The 21,981-nt window shown below is 34.3% G+C and overlaps 1 long non-coding RNA gene across 1 annotated transcript; it reads left to right on the plus strand.

The window, feature by feature from the left end:
- The first annotated feature begins 7,615 nt into the window (after positions 1–7,615).
- Positions 7,616–21,742, plus strand: LOC145691086 (uncharacterized). The gene is made up of 2 exons (XR_014132333.1): positions 7,616–7,719; positions 16,313–21,742. It is a non-coding gene; the product is annotated as an uncharacterized LOC145691086 (long non-coding RNA).
- The last annotated feature ends 239 nt before the right edge of the window (positions 21,743–21,981 follow it).

The raw sequence follows: 21,981 nt of genomic DNA on the forward strand, positions 1-21,981 counted from the left end.
GCGGAAACGATACCGTAGTGGAAAATTCAGACTGCATTAGTTCATTGTTGTCAACAATGAGTCTGTATTCAATTCTTTCTTTCTTTTGCATTCTGTTACATTTGATAACAAATATTGATAACCATTTCATGAAGTCTCGGGTTCAAACCCTGCTCCCGCCAAGTGAACTTTGTGGTGGACAAACACCGTGTGCGTGGGTTTTCTCGGGGTTCTCCCGTTTCCTCTCACTTTCTTCATTCCACCATTTCATTCATTACTCATTCTCACCGTCTCCTTTAGCCTAACCGGCATAACCGTGGGACGTAAAACTCAAAATTTCATTTCATTTTTTCATTTCATGAACAAAACGAAAAAACTTGGAGAATTGCATATATATGTATTAAGATATACATATACTGTACGTTTAAAAAAATATACGTTTGAAGTTCATTCTATTTTTATACACGTTTCTAATTTACAGAGAGCAATACAAGTGTGTTGTTGACTATTGTAAATATTCATTTTTATGTCTGTGTTTGTAGTAATAAAGCAAATCGTTTTTACCCCAACTCAGGAGATCTGAAAGCATTACTATCAGGTGCAATAAACAGTGCACACAGTATACATACAAATATATTTATTTCTCTAGAAAGAACAAAGCGATTTTTACGAAACTTTTAGGGTTTATTAAATATAAATCAAAGTATACTTAGGTATAATTTCTATGTTACTATATGTAAGGGGACAGGAGCTAGGGGAATAAAATATCTGAAAAAGGGAAATTTTTGAGGGAATTTCCCGAAAATCCCTCTGTTACGGGAAAACTGTACGTGATGGAGAGAAACCGAGTGCATATTCGAATTCAGCGCAAAAATTTCCTTTAAGAGCAGGTGATTTTTCTCATGTAACAAACAAAAAGTTTAAATTTGTTAACCAATGTTATTCAGTTTACTACAACCTCTAATTCTCTAATTCATGTATAATCAATTTTTTAGAAATTTTCTCATATGCAGAAGGGAATGAAATCATACATTATACAAACAACGAGTTACAGTTTCTTTTATATCTGAATTAATTTCACAACACGCCCCTAACAATAGAGTTTAATTTTAAAAGAGATTTTTTTGTGCATCTACTTCAAGCAAAAGCTTATTTTATTGTTGCCCCGGTTTACCAACTGTCTTCGGTTGCTACAATTGTTACGTGTAAATAGTGTTATTTGTGCTGGGCCCGACCTAATGGATTTCCATGAGTAAGGGGTTACAAATACGTACGTAACTGACTTTACCTTGAAACATTGGTTCCTATGAAAGCTGTTGGTATCAAACTGCATTAGCGGGACAATAAAAGCAGGAAGGGCACACAACAAAGTGAGGGCACAGCCAAGCTTCTATGCGCACACACAGTGTTCTTAGTTTGAGGGAAATTTCCCTAATCTAGGGAAATTTCATACATCAATTTAGAAAAGGGAAAAGGGAATTTTTCGATAAAACATCGGAATTTCTGGCGCTGACTGACTGATCAATATAAATGCTTAAATTTTTCTTTCTTCTTCAGAAATAAAACAAAACAATAGCAATGGTTTGCGTATGTGTGTGTTTCTCATTCTGTGTCTGTTCAAAGTATAGAAGTAAAAGGGAATAAATAAATGCAGTTGCCAATTTCTTTATTGTAGCTAAATTAATTTTGTCACCTAACTTCTGTTATAAGAATTGCATTCTCAACAAACTAGGGGAAAATTTGATAAGAAAAGGGAAATTTTTCAGTCAGTCGAGGGAAATTTTCTTAAGAAAACTTACGAACACTACCCACACTCTGCATGGTTTTAACAAACAAATACACTAAATATATAAAAGAATACGTATTTCTTCTATACATGTTAAAAAGCTACTGTCGCATGCAAGATCAAATTAGGAACTCAGCTTGCACTTGAACACTGCCTTTACATACGAACTCAATTCATAATTGTTTTCTTATGGTGTAATGTGAGGTTTAAAACAGTCGCTGCATTAGTATTTTATTTGGGTAGGCCCTCTCCCTCGCTTATCGATACATAAACACATTTGATTGATTAATGACAATAGGAAATTACTTTTACAATAGTGGTTGATGCTATTTGTTAAATAATTATTTACCATTAATATGAATACTCTTATATATTTACTCTTTATTGTTTCTTTTAGAGTGTATATGTTTCAAAATTTTTGGGTAGCCTTTGCCTAACCAGCCTACCTGCTAAAACCACCACTGGTTTAAAGCAGAACATTTGAATTATGTTTTTCTGTATTATAAGAGATACCAAAGGTAAAATCTCCATATGTTTTTAATACCTATTATTTTCTTTTGAAATAACATATTTCTATTCTAAATTTTATACATTTATGGATTCATAAACTACTTCAGCACCATTATTATTATTATTATTATTATTATTATTATTATTATTATTATTATTATTATTATTATTATTATTATTATTATTATTATTATTTAGAATTTGCACACATTATAGTTCCTTTCCTATTCAAATAAATTATCTACTTTAGTACTGTGCAATAGGATGCTAATAATTTCAACATTTCGGTCAAATATCGGGTTTATGTTGAGTAACTCTATGGTTTAGATTCACAGATCATGGCAACATTGAATATTCTTTAAATACGCAGCTGGTATTGCATGAGGTAGGAGTAGTTCTGCCAGTTGGCGGGAAATTTCCCCTAAAACGGGGAATTCAGAGCACTGCCGGGAATATGGAATTTTTCTTTAAAATAGGCTTAAAACGGGAAATTCTGACATTCTTAACTTTTCGGGTATGTTTTATCATTCTTTCACTTTTCTTATTTTCCTCTCCTCTCTCTCACATGAACAATTCCTTCACTAACTTATCTCAATATTGACCAACTAAGTAGGCATATTGCCAGCACAAACGACTAGTAAAGACAAAATGAAATAAAAAAGTGTCTGGTACTATGGACTCCTGCTGTGATCTGACCGTGAGTCAGTGATGCCAATTCCTTCAGAGCCGTTTTCCCTTCACAAGCTTCAGAATTTCCCTTTTCCGGACAAAATTTCCCTTCATCCAAACCGTTCAAGTACTGTATTTAGTAAACGTATTTTTAATCGTTTTCACTTTCACCGCCTCACCCCAATCTTATAGCCACATACAAGCAGATACCTGACAGCCTTCCTTTGAGCTTACGCAGAATTTGAACTTGATTTATTGTTTAGGTGTTTAAGGCGTCGCGATAGAGGAGGGCAAAGGATATGAAAAGGTGTAGGCCAGGACCTGTGTTAAAGGTGCAATCTCTGCATTTTCCTGGTGTGACTGAGGAAAAACCCTATAAATACCTCGGTCAGGACGGACAACCTAAATAAATCATAAAAAATATATAATAAATATTATATAAATTTAATTTTTATCCTAGATATCATGATAGATTTTAATATTAATGTAACCTAAGGTACAAAGAAAATATTAACTATATATTTGCTATGTACTTACTTAAGAACAGCACTCCCATATTTACTGAAACGAATACGAACAGTTACAAAGAAAACTCTAGCTGCTACTGTCTTTGGCTGTACACGAGGAATGTTCGTAATGACAATACAAAGTTTAGAGATGCGGAATTTTTAAGAATTTATAATTCAGTGCGCACAGTCACCAGAAAATTTGTAAACTTACACAAACACTACACACATACACTAATGAGACCCAGTATTCGCCCATATATACAGTGAAAGTCATAAGTATTCGTACACCGACTGAAAACTATGAATAAATGCCCGTAGCTCTGATTTCCTTGGGGATAGAGCATTGAAACAAATGGCACTGCATTCTGCATTAAGATCTTTAGTATTTACAAAAGAAACATTCCGTGAATGTGGAAACATAGATAAATAATAGCAAAAGAAACAAAAGTGGACATGGTTTTGATGTGTCAAAAGTATTCGTACACCTACGAAACGTCCAGAAAGAAAATGATTGTGCATGATTCAATACTTGGATGGATACCCTTTGGCCCTAATCACAGCTAGAAGGAGCTTCGGCATCGATTGCGCCAAATTTCGAGAATCTTCGACTGTTATAGAAACTCATTCCTCTTCAAGTGCAGTTTGTAAAGAACGTTTACTCGTAATGTTGCGATTGCGGAGTTTCTTTCCAGGTCAGTACCATAACACTCAATCGGATTGAGGTCAGGCGATTGATGAGGAGTGACCAGTTGCTTTGGTACATTGTATAGTAACCAGAGCCTTGTATTGTGTGCCGTATATTTGGAATCATTATCCTGTTGAAATATAAAGTGGTCGTGCAGGCCCATTTGATCAGCACTAGGACGTAGATTTTTCTTCAAGATATCAGTATACATATGCTGGTATATAATACCATCAATAATTGTGAACTTTCACACTCCCAAAGCACGCATGTGCCCCCAAACTAGCACTTCTCCACCTCAATGCCTGACGGTTTGCTGTACATATTTCGGGTTCATCTCTGTATTTGGCTCCCGCCACATTATTTTTCTACCGTCGGAGCCAAACACACTAAATTTACTATCATCTGAGAATATCACTTTTTCCCAGAAAGCTACACCTTTGTTCACGCAAGCTTTCGCAAACCGGAGCCGCTTCTTCCTATTCATCTCGGAAGCAAAAAAAAAAAAAAAAAAAAAAAAATCTTTCAAGCAACGCGCCCATTATAACCTTGTTTGTTTCACGCACGACGCACAGTACTTTCCGAAACTAACATACCTGATTTGGCTGCTTCTGCAGCATCTGTGGAGCTCTGATTCTTGGGTTCTTCTTAATTTCACATCGTCCAAAGATCTTCCGTGGACGTTCACTTCGCGGCATGTTTTTGATTGTGTTGGTTTCGCAGAAGCTATCTATGATTGACTGCACGGTCGAATGTGGTCGTTCGATAACATCTTATATCTCCCGTAAGAATTTGCAGTCAATGGTAGATCGTTATGAAGTATTATAATTATTTTACTTTCTGCATCTATTGTCTCCGTCCCTTTTTGACACATTACGTCTTCCGCCTTGAACAACTCTTTGAATTTGTATGATATTTCGCTTGTCTGTAGTTGTATTTAGCTTTTCAGATATCCAGAGGGCGTTCTATGTCAACAACAGCTCGAACAGCTGGACGTTTTTGTCTTTAATTTCAGTGTACGAATACTTTTGACAGATCAAAACCATGTTCATTTTCGTTTCTTCTGCCATTATTTGTCTATGTTTTCGCACTCACGGAACATTAGTTTTGTAAATAATAAAGAACTTATTGGATAATACAGTACTGTTTATTCCAACGCTCTATCTACAACAAAGTCGGAGCTACAGGCTCATAGCTTGTAGCCGGTGTACGAATACTTATGCATTTCACTGTGCATATTTACGTTCACGAAACGCAGATTTTTTTTTCTCTTACATCGATTAGTTCTCTTCACAATCAATTTTCTGGTTGGGAGAAACATCTGATTGGGAAAACCAAACTGTTATAATGGTTGGAGTGATAATTTAATTGAGAAATATTTCATCTTATTGCATTGCATTTAATTCAACAATGGGAAGATTAATTTTTATAAAAGATTTTAAAGAAGCATTGTTGTAATGTTTCGAATTTAACTGAACACGTTGATTGATGTGTAATATTGATAAATATTAACGAATGCAAAGCAAGATAACTTGTGAGAATGTATGTGAAATATGTGCAACGGATTATGTTTGGAACATATAGGATGTTGAATGTATACTGAATTTTAATGAAATTAATCAGATACGTAAATACATTCAATCTATAAATGATTGAAGAGAGGTTCAAATTTCCCTGCAATATTGAGAGATTACAAACAATTTCCCTTTCCTCAAAATTTACTCAAAATTTCCCTGCGCCAAGGGAAATTTCCTTTCAATTGGCATCACTGCCGTGAGTAAACACCTTCCGCCTTATGCAGAGTCGTTTTGACGTCATGATTAGCATCATACTAAAAACCTAACTACTGTAGAGAACATATGTTAGTCGAACTCTTTAGTATGCTACTAATCACACATCAAAACGACTCTGCATAAGGCCCCGTATCTTTCCGCTGTGGTAGCCTTCCCCTCGCATACGTGAAATGGTTTATTGTTTTCAAAACAAATGGGGTACAGTTGTCTGGTAGTTCTGTGTTTTGGCACGCACACAGGAGTCTGCTATGTTTCGATAATGAAAGGAAATATCAAACCCATCCGATACATATAGCCTAATAGGAGAAAGGGAGCCGACCATTCCTACCTGTTCTTATCACTTTTCAGCAGGAGCATATGTAGGATGTCTCAAATGATGAGTAAATTCCTTAAGAACATCAACTGATATCAATTAACAAGAAATAAAATAATACTTCACACTGTTATCATTTGTTGTAGGCTTACATCTTTATGAAGTTGTTTTCCATAGAAGCATAGCTCTCTTTTCGAAATAGCTCCTTCATGTCACAGAAGAGTCTAATTTAATCTTGTTTCATGATAGGATAAAAGAGAGAAATGCGGAATTAGTTTCGCGGTAATTTTTTATTGTTTTTTATTTATTTATTCTTATTTTTTAAAGTTGAGAGAGAGTAAGAAGCGAGATAAAACTAAAAGATCTAACAAGGAGTGGCTTTCGGATCCACAATCTAATAGGGGTTACAGTCCGTGTCGGGAATCGATACCTAAGATAGGTATTAGAACTGTAACGTCGAGCTCTTTTGTAGTAAAAGTGTGCTTCAGTATCAGACAAAAAACTTTAAGCATCTAGTTAATGTAATACAATTGCAAAATATCTTGTCTATTGCTACAGCTTTTTTTTTCTTAGCAAGGAACAAGTAATGTACAGCAACACAAAAATCATGTTAAGAACAGAAAATTGTATCGTGTTTCTTTGCCGATTACAACATTTCCTTCCAAATGATAGAGGAAAAGATGGTGTTCGTTAAAAAAAAAAGTTCAGTGTTCTTGATTTAAAAAAAAATATTTTGCCAGCATCTTTGTGATAATGTCATGCATGACTGTAAATAGTTGCTCCTACGTTACGAGAATGAGTTCAACTGTACGTTACAGGCCCTCTAAAATGATATTTTGCAAAATTATTTATCACTAGTTGTTATAAATTGTATCTATTTTTGTTGGCGGGAAATTTGGCATCTAATCAGGAAATTTCATGGCTTCGGAAGGAAAATTCGCTGTTAAAAAACCGGCATTACTGATTAGGAGATCGACAGTGTCCGTTATGGTGAGTGCTTCGTGTGTGGTGGTGCTCTGTGAGGATGGTAGTTGAGTGGGATCTCCTATACACCTACGCTACACTTACACTTTCTTTTACATTTACAGTTACATACATCCCCATCTTTTCTCTACTCTTAGTTCTTTTTTCATTTTACACTTCCTATTTTCCTGTTCAACAATTTTTGCCCTGTTCAACTTGGCTTTCAGCCCTCTTTCACTGTCTGAACGTCTTTCCCTATTTTGACCTTCTTCTGACTTTGACCTTTTTAACGATTGTGTCCTTTCTTCCCAATTGTGCCCTGAATTTTATTCAATTTTGTTCCTGAATCATAAATCCTCCGTGTGAAGTACACATTTGACAATTTTGCAATCGTAGCACAAACTAGTAGCGAGCAGATGCATCTATCTATTTGACCGCTAATGGTCTACGATAAGACAACACAAGAACGAAGTAGAAATGCAGAATTTCCAAGAGTTTGGCTATTTCAAAATAAGGTAACACATTTAAATAATAGTTTCTTGAATTCAAATACAATAATACCTATTAGATATAATACAGTGGGAGAGTACAGATATCGCACAATTCTGTACATACCTTTTCATTTATACTGGTAATTTGGGTGCAGTTTTACTATACGGATCCACAGATTGTACAAGGCATAAAAATTTAGGGAAGTCTTTAATTTGTCCATTTTATGTCGAAAACGGAACCCAACTAACCCCTGCGTGACTTCTGATCCGTTTATACTCCTACAGCTACCACTACTTTTACCCCTATTTCAACTACAACTGATACTATGGATTTGTGTAGTAAAACTGCACGGTAATTTGTGGATCAACTCGTTACCACAATAGAACAGAGACGTGGAGCGGATTTCAAGTTTTTTTTTTTTCACTTTTCAAATTGTTTATCGCCTAATACTATGGAATGAGGTAAAAGGAGACGACTGAAATAGAGAGTGCTTTTTTGGGTTAAGTGCCGCATCGCAGGCCCGTATCCACGGGGGCCAAGGGGAGACCAGGCCCCCCTAAACTTTGGCTGGCCCCCATAAAATTTCACGGTAGGCTTACAAATGAATTATGGTGATGAATATAATATTATTGGGTCGCCCCCCCCCCCCGTAAATTTTGTGGCTGACTACTGGCCTGCCGCATCGCCGGACATATTTTAGAAAATTTATCGGGTCAATTAAAGAATTATTTAAGTTTGTGAGAAAGAAAGAGTACAAAGCAGGTAAGGGGAATGGTGAAAGTTAAGAAAGTGGTTGTATTTGTTGATTGTTTTTGATGTTGTTAGCGGCACTGTATGTGGAGGCGGATGAACTGTTTCGCGGAGAGGTACACTTGCTTTACTATACGGACCCAGAAATTGTAAAATGTACAGAAAAAAAAATTGACAAGTTTTTAATTTGCCCATTTCATGTCGAGAACAGAACCCAACCAACCGCTGCCGAGCTTCTAACCCGTTTCTACTACTACTATTACTAATCTTACTCCTTCCTCTACTAATACTAATACTTATACTATGGATCCGTATTAAAGTAATACTGAACGCATAATGTAACGTAAGCTAACGTAACTTAATGGAATCCAACAAAATATAACCAAATGCAATACACTTTGGTGCTTTTCTTCAGTTTTGAAAGTGGTCCGGCGATACGACAGTAATGCCGATTTTTTTTTTATATGTATATAAAGGGGGTGGAGGAATTCGATAACCCAAAGATAATTCATGCTTGCGTTGTTTATACAACACAGTTTGGTCTGTGCCGATGACTACGTCCATTAGTTTTAGGCTGAAAAACTTAAATATTTTGTCATTTATGAGGAAATTTTTTGTCATTACCGTAGAAAATAATTCTTACGAGTTCCTCGGAGCTATTCACTTTAAGGGTCTTCATTACAGCAAAATTAAACTATCGCTAATTTTAGAGTTTTCCTGTAATATCTTCAAAACAAATAAAAATATTCGAAAAGCAGAAACGTAGTGAACTAGACAATACTATTTTACATGTGATACCGTTATCACGACTCATATATCTTCTTACGATTTGCAACTGTAGTTAGTTTTTTTTTTTTTTTTTTTTTTTTTTTTTTGTTGCGGGTTCTGTAAATTGCGGCATACCGAAAGCAGATAGGTGAATTGTGGTGAAGGTATCACATGCAAAATTGTATTTTCTAGTTCACTACGTTTCTGCTTTTCGAATATTTGTATTTGTTTTGAAGATATTACAGAAAAACTCTAAAATTAGCAATAGTTTAATTTCGCTGTAGTGAAAACCCTTAAGAGCACTTTACCGCTTTGCATTTACATAGTGTGCGGAAATATGCCTCAAAACTACAGGAGTAGAAACAGACAAACCTCCGCTAGGGTCCATTAAAAAGCATGAATGCTATCTACAGGAGCTCACAACGGAGTATCTTCTAAGTAGCGTGAATGTGCGCCAGTAGGGAGGAGGCGTCAGCGAGGATGTGGATTGTGATTATGCGCGTAAACGAGGATGATGTTAAAACAAGTTTATTTACCTTCTCCGTAGACAATTTTGTGTCGTCGAAGAAAGTATCGTGCACTGCTACGTTTTCCCATTGCCATTTCTCACCATCAACGAGATGTTCACATTTGAAAATGGAAATATTTCTTTCTTTCCAGTGTCTTCCTACATTTACCACACATTTTGATCATATTTAATAATCCGTGCCGCTCCACAAAACATAATAGCTCTTTTTTACACCAACATAGATTGTTATAAAATTCACAATCGAAATGCCACATCGGTCATGTGTAGCTACCATCTTTGTATGCTAGGAGTTAATTCCCTCATTGCAAGCATGATGCCTGACGTCAGTATGCCTCCATTCAAAATAGTAACGACACGAAGCATCGTCGAACTCTTCAAAACACTACATTATACTTTTTTGTTAGCACGAATTTCATGAAAAATAATCAATTTACCTTTCCTTTCCTGTAAATTTTTCACTTTTTGGGTATTCTCACCTACATTTAACTTAAAAATCCATTTAAGATAAACTAGGAAAATGAAAAATGAAACGAAATCTTTCAGTTTTACGTCCCATGGTTATGCCGGTTAGGCTATAGGAGACTGGGATTATGAGAAATGAATGAAATGTGGAATGAAGAAAGTGGGAGGAAACTGGAGAACCCCGAGAATATCCACGCACACGGTGTTTGTCCACCACAAAGTTCACTTTGCGGGGGCTGGGATCGAACCCGAGACTCCAAGCACCAGAGATGAACGCTCTACCACTGAGCCACCGCGCTCCCCTATTGACATAATTGAAACGTTCGTAGCGAGTTCCTACCACTTGCCTAAACCAACATTTATATCTCTGACCGTCCTTCCGTTTAATTTTTCCAATCACGTTAAAGAAAACGCGGCATATATAGATTGGGAAGGTGTACAGAAACTAGACAGGGAGAATGAACCAATAATAAGGAAATTGAATTAAGCACAAAGGATAATGAAGAGAGAAAAGTAATAAATTAATGAACTGGACGAGTGGACTATTAATATATGAGCTATGGAATAAATTGAAACAAATTCAAGAAAAAGAACAAGACTAGGCACATTTATGTAATTTATACCCCTATATTTCTATATAGTTTAATATTATATACAGTTTTATATACTGTTATAATTTGTTTTATATGTCTGTATATATTTTTATATTGTATTTAGTATAGTCTGTTACTTTAAGTTATATCTAGCAGGCATCAAAGGAAGATTAAGAGAAAGTTTTAAGGCAATTGATCAAGTATAAACAACAGAGGTGTTACAGATTTTTTGGAAAAGGTAAACACAGGTGTTAGGGTAATTAGACCAAAGCAGGTGGCCGATAGTTGACGCCCGGGGAATTACGACTCAGGTGGCTTCCCATGCAAACGATAAATTGTAGCACTTTTACTTTTAGTATAAATACCTATGCTCTGAAGATATCTCTTTCAATTAGTGTCTGATGAAGACAACGTTATGTTTTCGAAACCGAAACACTGAAATTTAATTTTTAATAAGTGCATATATACTGGTCAGAAGGGTTTTTTATTTCTTTAGTGAGTTCTAGAGGCGTGATGGATAGAGTTAAAAGTCTTATGGCTTGACTTGAGTGTGGTAATTGTGCTGCAATAAGCTGTGGTAGCCTTACTGTCAGTGTGAACATACTAATTCACTTGCTTCTTCTTTGAAGACAGATCGATGACACATGGAATTGTTCATTGCTTCATCAACAGAACCTGATCTTGTGCCGCTAAAAGTTGATCTCTTGCTGAACTATTGAGAACCACAAATAAACTTTCGTCTTTTAACTTCTAAAAAATATAACGTTCCTAATATGGACTGAGAAGAGCCTTTAATATATTCTAAAAGTCTTAAAAAGAGATACACAATTCTTTTAAAAATAGTGAATGGGAAATCTTTAAAAGACGGACACAAATTATTCGATATTCCTGTTCTTCACACGAGAAGAATAAGTCTTTGAAAATATTATTTTCAAAATATTTAAACCCTTACCGCCAATAGTATAGCATTTCAATGAAATGAATTGACCAAGTGCCAAGTGAATCCAGTTGCTAAATTCTGTATGTTCAAGATTGATTTTAAAGGATTTAAAACGTATACTCGCTTTGGCCAGTTTATGAATACAAAATGTGCAGAATTATGATATTGTAGCAGTTTTCTATCTCCCAAACAGAAATTTCCAAAGGAGTGGAGTACGTTATCACACATTTTAATAATGAGATTATATGCCGAGTTTCTTGAAATTCCGCCTTCCCTCCTTGAGATATATATTCTGATGATAATAAGATTGGAAACACTCGGCCCGAGGTAACTAGAAATTATCCGTTAGGAAATCAGGACACTATTTAGATAATGGTCAACTATGCGTATATACATAAATTCAGATGGAAGTTCACACGAGGGAAGTAATCGGGTCCGAAATGAAGTTTAGCAATTAAAGACAATAAGAGACATATTTTGATGCACTCTTAATTGGCCAGCAACAATTAGAGCGCAGCTATATTTTTCACATAGCTTTCAAATTCCTCTCACCCTTACGATATACGTGTTAATGATTTTAACATGATACAAACTCGGCTGTAGCCAAGTGCTAAAAAAGTACATTATGCTAAAAAAATAAATTCAAGTGGTTCATTTGTTTTGCCGTGATGACAAGTCATGCAATCTTGATGTCATCATTGTTAAATATGAAACAAAAATTATAGAAATTGCCTTTCTTTTTTCTTTAAAAGCAGAATTTCTAAAAAACGTTTTGGACACGTGCCACCTTGCTTTTAATAAGGATTCTATATACTAAGATCCATTTCAGTAACGTGAAATAGTCTATTTTTGACATGCATGTTAACCCTTCCTCAGCGTCAGGAAAATAACGTGAAAACAACTCTGTTCCAGATAAGTATTAATTATGTTAAAAAATTCAGTTCACATGATTGGGACATTTTGTTTTTGATAGACGACGTCTTTTCCATTTGTATAATGTAGATTCATAGTATTAGTGTTGTGCTGTGTGCGTACATTTTTTAATAATGAAAAACGAGTTGTTTCTTTAATGTTTGGATAATACATACCAACAATTGTCCATGTTATCTAACAGCCAAGATGTGAGTATTTTCTCCAAGATTTATCTTACGTTGATATATATTACACTAATTCCAATGTAAGCTTAAATGTTGGAATATTTTCAGTTTCAATTCTTAGGAAATTTTCTTTTTTTTCTAACCATTATTTTGTCAATAGCTTACAAACCAGTGGTACCAGACTTTTTGCATGCATAATTTTTAAGAGATTTTTCCACATATTTTTCACAACTTTCTTGGATTTATTTGAATATTTTCCTCAACATCTTTTCAGTACTGCAATTGTTTATGTATTGGTTCACCATTAGGACCTAACTTGAAGTGTGCTTCTGATAAAAAAGAAAATTAAATTGAATACACACAATATTATGTCTAGAGTGCTCGTTTTACAAATCTTTTGTGCTATTTCTATCGTACACTCTAATTTCGTTGTAAATTATTTGTTATTGCTTCAACTTTGATCACTTTGTTCACTTCATTTTGTACGTCATCCGAGTTCAGTTTGTTTTCTAGACCCGATCCCATCCGTACAGATTCGGTGATCTATACAAATTTAGCTATCCGGACAGACCCGATGGCTCAGAAGTAATTATTTCCAATATTTCTTGATTATTGCAAATACAATTTTACGTTTATTCGTCTTCTCATACTGGAAAGTATCGCAATGGTTTTGGTCACAGGCTAAGTATAAAATTAAAGAAAACACTGGACTCAGTGTTGTCTCTTATATTGTATACGATAGTTTTTTCGGGCTCGCTAGTTTTAATTTTCGCGATCCCTTATAAGAAAAGTCACATGTTTTCTATAATTCTCATCGTTTACACTATTTTAAAACACAGAGTTGTCTTGCAGTGCACTATTTTCACACACACACAAACAAATCAAAATCAGAAATTAACTTAGCGTCTCGTGGTTTTGTCTTTTAGGCTAAAAGAGACGATGTTTAATGAAAGTAAATGCTAGTTAAAGTAAAATTTTAGTGATTTATTAACGGGAATCAAACCTTTAACTACATGCACCAAAAGCGCACGGAAAATTTGTAACCAGTGTCATCTCAGCTTCCTGATAACAAATATAATACGACGTTCCAAGCGCAACAGGTAAGAACTGATTGTTAGATACCTTTTTCTAATAACAGAGTTCAATTCCCAGCTGGAGCTAATGTGATTCGGATCCCACATTTAGCTCTAGGTTCACTTCCTATATAGCCTTGATAAATGGTATGCTAAAGCCAGATAATCCATAACAACTAATAACAGATGTTCTTCAAAGGGCTGTACAGACCAATTTTTTCACAACAAACATTCTGTAAAATATTCAGAAATATAGTAAAACCTGCTTGATAATTTTGATATATCAGCTTCCACCAAAATTGGGTTCTAACAAGAAAGTGGTCTATTGTAGCCAGTATTAAATTTGATCAGTTGCTACATTTCCCAAAAAAACTTCGGAGTTACTTGTTCTTCCTGAAATATATGCCGGGGAAAACTTGTTTTAACCTAAAATTCTACAAGTAGTAATAATGCAGTTAGTTATATTAATTTATAAACAAATTTGAAAAGATACGGTGTCTTTCAATGAACCACTCCCTGGATTTATCGCTACTGTAATGAATTTGTAAATTCAATATTATAATCCCCTGATGTTAAATTGCAGACAATACTATAATTACTAAAACCATTCATCAAGTTTGCTCTGATGTAGTTATAAGGCTAAGGTACTTGCCTTCAACGCAGTAGAAATGTGTTTTAACAGATTGTCTGGTTTCGAAACAGCAAAGTTGTGTGATCATCTCTTACAGCATAACGTTGAACGACACGTTGAATTTCAAATCAACTGATTAATTACTCCACACTAATCTACCTTCAATTCGTTTACACGTTTTTGCCTCAGAATAACTACTAATAATACTTAATCATTCTTTATTTATCAGTTACATCCCATAAGGTGTGTATTAGTAAAACAATGAAACAAATTTAACATTGAAGAATATCATTTTTGTTTCAATCTACTCTGTAAGTTATCTAATTATTTAACAGCAAAATAAATATCTCAAGTTAGATTTCCAAATTGAATGACTCGTCAGCGAATCGTAGAATTATAATCGTAATAAGTTTGGAAGATCCAGTTTCCCAATTTCAGACTTCACTGTCCTGATTTCTGCATTTGAGAGACGTAAATTTAATTCCTAAGCTTTCTATTTCCTCGTAGCCGAACAGAATAACCATCCTTGTTTCGCCTTATAAACATTTTTTTCCTCATTTTAGAATTCCTTTTTTCAGGCCATCTCTACTGGGTTAAGGTTTACTCCTGAAAAAAGAAAGAAAGAAACATAATCATACTTCCGTTGTTCAGCAATCGTGATACCTGACTAAACTAGGTGTAACATTATTTTTTTGTTTCCCCTTCTTCAACTTCTAGTAATAACAACAGTAATAAGGCTGGCCATTATCCAACTCGTAAAGTTATTACTATTATCACTTATTAAACATATATTTTCATTATTTTTGAGTATAATTGGTATTACTATTAGTATTTTTTGTTTTCAGCCTTATTTTTTTTTTAAAAAACTTCTTAGTCTTGTTATCATTCCCCTCCCTGTTCTTTTTATTTCTGTTCTCCTTTGTGTCACGTTGCAGCATTTATTTCTACAAGCTTTTTTGAAGTGATTTTCTGCGGATGGTCAGTTTTCTAGTGTATCCTCAAGTTTTCACAATCTAATCTCTGCTGATTCCGTGTTCTCAGTCATATTAATGAACCAGTGTTTTATATTATTATTATGATCACATGACTGAAGAGATATGATTACATCCTTATAATTGAGAGTATCAAGTTATATTTATTCTCAAGGTGTGAATGACCAGTTATTTAAGACAGATCTTCACCGAATTGGCCGTGTACTATGACCAGCTAATTCTTAGATTTATTCCTTGAATTCAAGTGTTTTTTCTACCTGCTCCGAATTGAAAGAGATTTTCATTCGAGAGTTTCAAAAGAAACTATATGGTTGTTTATCGTCGTCTAATTTACGTCATTTCGTAGTATTTATTGTTTGTTTGCTTGTTGAAAGTAAGCGTCTCTTCTCACCGGGTCTGTGTGAGATATTAACGTGCGGTTTAAATGGAATACTAGCCATTGTAATGTAGTTACTTTTCAGTGTTTTCGCAACAGAAATTAAATTAGGGAGGGAGCGCGCACACTAAATATGTACATACTAGCCACTGTTGAGATGGTTTTAACAGTGTTTAATCTAAAAAAAAAAGTCTAATATACTTTCTAAAAGATTCAGGAATAAATATATTTGGCAGCCGAGCATCGTCCTCTTTCCTTAAGGAGGCATTTTTTATGTTGAACCTTTTTTTTTTGTGTAGGCTTATATTCGTAGGTCTAACTCATAATGTTCGTTTTATTTTATTTAAGATCATTTTGGCAGAATACTAGGAATGCAGCTTACATAATGTCCTTATTTCGTTTCAGTGTTTTATTGAAGGAGAGAAAACACCAGAGGCTTCAATAAAACAATTGTAACATTTTCAGTAATGCGCAGACAGGAAAGAGGAAAAAAGAATATGAGTAAAACTAAGTCAAGAACTTTTATGTGCAATCAATGTGACAAGATATTTATGAGACGTTCCGATATAGAGTTACACAAGAGAACACATACAGGAGAAAGGCCATACCATTGTGCTCTGTGCTCTTGGAGTTTTGTACAAAAAGGCCAGTTAGTTAGTCATATAAGTACGCACTATAACATTAAATTGTTTGGATGTACAGAATGTAACGTTAAATTTCGCCGCAAGGAAAGCTTATATCATCATATACTAAAACATAGGGGTGAGAAACCATATGAATGTAACGATTGTGGAGCCAAATTTATTCGTAGAAGCAATATACGAGAACACGTTCTCATTCACGTAAACGAAAGGCCGTATCAGTGTGAGGAATGTGGAAAAAGGTTCACGCAAGCAAGTACTTTATATACTCATTTAAAAATTGTGCAGAAATATGGTTCCCACTATTCAGAAAACTTCCACCCACGTGAAAGAAAACTTACTAGTATAATTAGTTGCGAGTATTGTGGACGAACATTCAACAAAAGGAATCATTTTGATGATCATGTGCGAATTCATACACAAGAACGTCCCTATCAATGTCAAGAATGTGGTAAAGCTTTCAAACAGATCGTTCACTTGAATGTTCACTTAAGACTACATAGTGGAAATCTTCCATTTTCTTGTGCAGAGTGTGGCAAAGCATACAACAACAAAGCGCATTTAGCATGGCACATGCGAAAACCATGCACTACGCACTTGGATTTTGTCTGTTATCAGTGTGGAGTGAAGTATTTCAATGCAAGTGATATCCTGAGACATGCAACATCAGTACACAAGGAACTATCGATGCGAATATCAAGAATATGGAAAAGCATAATCAAGTGATGTCTGTTTATGTGAAAGTAGGCAATGGAATACATGGCTAACTCTTATTGTAAAGTTGTGAAAGTTCATGGAATACAATCATTTTATCGAATTTTAACTTTTTGTTGTATTGCCAAGATCTGTATGGAATCGAGTAGATGAGAATATTATTAGAACATCTATTCCTGTATTTCTGTTTATTCTCCAAACAGTTTTTATTTCTTTAATCTATTCAAAGCGACTTAGTTTAATGTATTAATACTGTTGAAATCTAAAATGTTGATTACAAATAAGTGATTATTATAAGAATTTAAATACATTGTTTAAAATTTCTTTAATGGAACTGAAGGAATGGTACAAAGAAAATGTGGTCCATGTGTAAGATCAAATCTGGATCAGTTGTTGTAGCGAATGTACAAAACATGTAAATTACTGAAGATTATATAATTCATGTTAATGAAACTATGTTTTGAGCATGTTATTAATTTGATGAAGTGCATCAGAAACTTTAAAATATGAAGAAGATTTTAGTTTCTAGAATGACTTTAAAGGCGTTTTGCTGTTCATTTGCAAAATATTTGAATCGTAAGTATTAAAAATATGAAATACTTGCTTTGCGGCTGTAATGTTTATCGTTATTTCTCTCGAATGTACAAATTTAAAGATTTTTACATTCTTTCGAGCAATTGCATATTGATTATTGTTTTTTTTTATTTGTCCTGTCAATATATTTAACCCTTTCCGGATGCTGGCTTTTTGGGTTATTTTTTAGACTTTCAGTCAAGCACCTACTGCATCGTCACTATTTATCCTAGGATCATGGTTCATACCTCATTCTCTTCAGAATAGAGCTGGCTTTCAAACGGTATCGCCTGCATGCCCATGCCATATACCAGGAGAGGGAAAATTGATGTCGAAGGGAAAATTTTGAGAGGAAAATTTTTTTGTCCAACTTTGCCCCCCCCCCCCTGTGTGAACGTAGAGACCTCCAAAAAATCTGATAAATAGCACTTGGTAAACTAAATGCGTGTACCAAATTTCAAGTTTCTATCTTGAATAGTAAGGGCGGGAGAAATTTTATCAGGAATTCCCACAATGCCAAAATTACCGCAAAACACCATGATCTCAGGGAAAAAATTTCCTGAGACATCCCTAATTACCCTAGGGTCATGTTTCGCCCATCATTCTCTTCAGAATGGAACTGCCTTTCAGACGATATGACTCCCGTCGTTCTGTTCAGAATGGAACTGCCTTTCAGACGGTATGACTCACGTGTCTCTATCATGTATGTAAGGCGGGAAAATCACGAAACCCGGGATTTTTTGGGTCTAAATATCCCTTTTTTCGAAATTTTTCCCCTCTGGATTTCCCCATGCTTTAATGCAGAGATCTGAAAAAATCTGATAAATACTACTAGGTGGGCTGAATGTTTATGCAAAATTTCAATCTTCTAGGTGCAAAAGTAAGCCCGCCCCCAAAAAATAAACCGAATTTGTCCCATTTTTCCCTATATAGAAGTATATTTTTTAAAAATTCCCTGAGACATCCCTAATTACCCTAGGATAATAATTCGACCGTCATTCTCTTCAGAATGGAACTGTCTTTCAGACGGTATGACTCACGTGTCCCCGTCATGTATGTGAGGCGGGAAAATGACGAAAAACGGGATTTTTGGGGTAAAAATATACCTTTTTTCTAAACTTTTGCCCCTCTGGTTCCCCCCTGTTTTAACACTGACATCGGAACAAAAGATCTGGTAAATACTACTCTGTGGATGAATGTTTGTGCAAAATTTCAATCTTCTACGTGAAAAAATAAGCCCGCCAAAAAATAATGAACATAGGCTTAAAAAGGAAAAATATATAATTTAAAATTTTGACGTCATCAGCTCCTATGTCTGGACGCAGGACGGTCTGAAACCATACGTAATGTCTTCTACAATGCCTCTGGATTTGAAAAAAAAACCCGGACGAAAAAGCTCAATAGAAGAGAAATAACGCAATGTACCATGAAAAACGTCCATGGTAAAAATTGTACCATAAGATCCCCAAAGGGTTAATGTTTGTTTATATACTACACAACATAACAAGTGGTTAGTGATTTCAAGCAGAGTATAAACTATAAGCTTCCGTTTATGTTAACAGGTTATATATTTGTTCTTCTATATTCCGCTAAGTGTAGTTAAGACATTGCTACTGTAAATATACAGTGCATATTAAGGCAATATGGCGCTAAGACATATCGTTATTCTTAAATTTAATATGAATTCGTGGTACGTTTTAGAAATCTATTAGGATAAGATTACTTGTTGTTGTGCAAATATCATCGATAAGTAGAATGTCATCCCCAAAAGTTCTCTTCCTCGCAAACATAAATACAGCTATTTTCCAACCATCTAAATTATTAAGTTGTACTAATTTTACTCTTTTATCTAATATGAAACAAATGAATCAGAATATTAATCTTTGATTTGAAAACTTTTCATTCCATTCTCGAAACTACTCTAATAGCTGAGGCCGGCATAATCTAAAAGACTAAAGCATTAAATGAACGATTACTAGACATTTCCCGTTTTCGAATCCCTTTCAGGTCATCAGCGGGTTATTCTCATAATGTCCCCTATAATTTACACTGTTATACTAAAACTGTGAAAGAAATTATTCTATTTCGGATACTTTTTAAGGTAAACGTCATATTTGGCAGAATATATTCCGTAGCTTTCATCTATATGCTACCTTTTAGTTGCCTTCAAGTAATCATTTTCCCCGTTGTATCATTTCTCAGAAATCTAATCTAACAGTTGATTACATGTATCATTTTTCTGTCTATGTGCTTTGCTGGAAGACAGGTTTTCAATCCATTAAATTTCAATTTCGTTCAAAGCAAACAAACACAAGTGATACACATTTGGAACTAGACTATCTTCCAAAGACTAAGTTCGAAAAACGACCCTACATCCTTACAAATTCTCTAAGGTTTGGTTCATTTTCCACGTATTTTTATCACGTTGTGGTTGAAAGTTAAAAGATAGTATTACCATAGTGATTGAATGGTGTACAATCTAAACGTAACTACTATAGAAGAAAATATTACAATGTTAAATCTCAAGTTTGATAATGATCTGTATTTGAAGTCTAGAGTGATTTTAATAATAAAGAACGAAATAGTAGCATTACCGTAACTACAAACAGACAAAGATGACTAACCATTTGTTTTGCTTACTTGTTTATTTCACTGGCAAATCGAGTGTCCTCACAGTATGTCCGTTAATAAGCTTTCTTCGCACCAAGCCAAAGGAGTAAGTACTTTATCAAAAGCTTGTCGCAGTCAGCCGATGCAAGGAATAATATTTTAAATTAATGTACATCTTCCTGGAAGCATATGACTTATCTTATTCATCTGTTGCACAGAAGATAAAGAAATAGGCCAGACTTCGTTTGCAAAAGAGTAGAAACATCTCAAGAGAGAGTAGTAAGATGACATTTGCCTCCACTATCAGTATTATAACCTCCGTGACACTATAAACTTATATGTTAGAAGAGAATAGAACATGAAGTAAATCAAAGATTGAACAAACGATGGAAGTCTACGTGAATACATTTTGCTGCGCACATTGCGATGATTTTTTTTAAATTCCGGACTCTTTAAACTATCATTCTTCAATAGAAGCAATTAAAGTTGTTTGTTTCAAATTTTCTGGTATATTGTATTTCTACACCAACTAATTCTTGGGAAGTCTTATTGCAAGTTAACTCTGCAATAATGAAATTATAAAAACTGAGTAAAATAAAATAAAAAAAGAAAAAATGTAGGAACTATATTAATATTTTATTCCAATGTAAGAAAATGTAAAGAAAACATGTCACGCAAACATTATTATTTTGTGTTATCTTTTAAGGAAATGTACGGAAGGGAAATGTTTGAAAACAATTTTGTAGATTTGGCGATATCTGGCTCCCAAAGTTATCAAAATGAATTTTAAAATATTTATGTAAATAGTCTAAGTATGTTTATAGCTAATTTGTTTTCAGGCGAGAACCTGAATCCTGTCACGTACTTAGTGTACTATTCACTTGAGTTATTAGAAGACAAGAAATATGATAATTCTAAAACATCAAAGTATAAATTAGTGTAAATTGCTTAATATAAGAAAGATCAGCAACAAACCCGGGAGATTATTCTGGCTGGAACAGCGAACAACAGACAGCGTCCAAAGAAAATTCTGCAGCTAGAAATAAAATAAAGATGTGTGGAAACAACATAGTTGAAGGTGCTAAAAGAAAGCTCTTTTTCTCGCATGTAAGTTGTATTTTTATTAATTGTACACCAAAAACTATTACAACAAACCGATGCTCAGACGTTGGTCCTCCGTCTAACAGTACAGAAGGTTGACTTTCGTATTAATTCGTTCTTTTTTATGTAACATTACCTTATTCATAAACTGTTTTCTATGTACCTTAAAGTTAAGTAAATAAAGCTCTTTATCTCAATTAAAAAAACTTTTTACTTTAATTTTACTCAAAATTTATAAGAATTAAGGGAAAGAAGGGAATACTTGTTTCCTCTCCTAGTTTTTAATGTTCAAAGCTAAAATTAGCTATTATTTAAACGGTAATTCATAATGAGATTAAAAATAAAAATACTGAGAGTAATAATGAAATTAAAAACTCTAAAAAGGAAGAATAAATTAAAAATATATTTATTTGCTACATATATTTTAAATTTAGA

Source organism: Thermobia domestica, chromosome 7 (assembly GCF_964235325.1).
Source record: "Thermobia domestica chromosome 7, izTheDome1.hap1.1, whole genome shotgun sequence".
In the NCBI taxonomy this organism is placed as follows: domain Eukaryota; kingdom Metazoa; phylum Arthropoda; class Insecta; order Zygentoma; family Lepismatidae; genus Thermobia; species Thermobia domestica.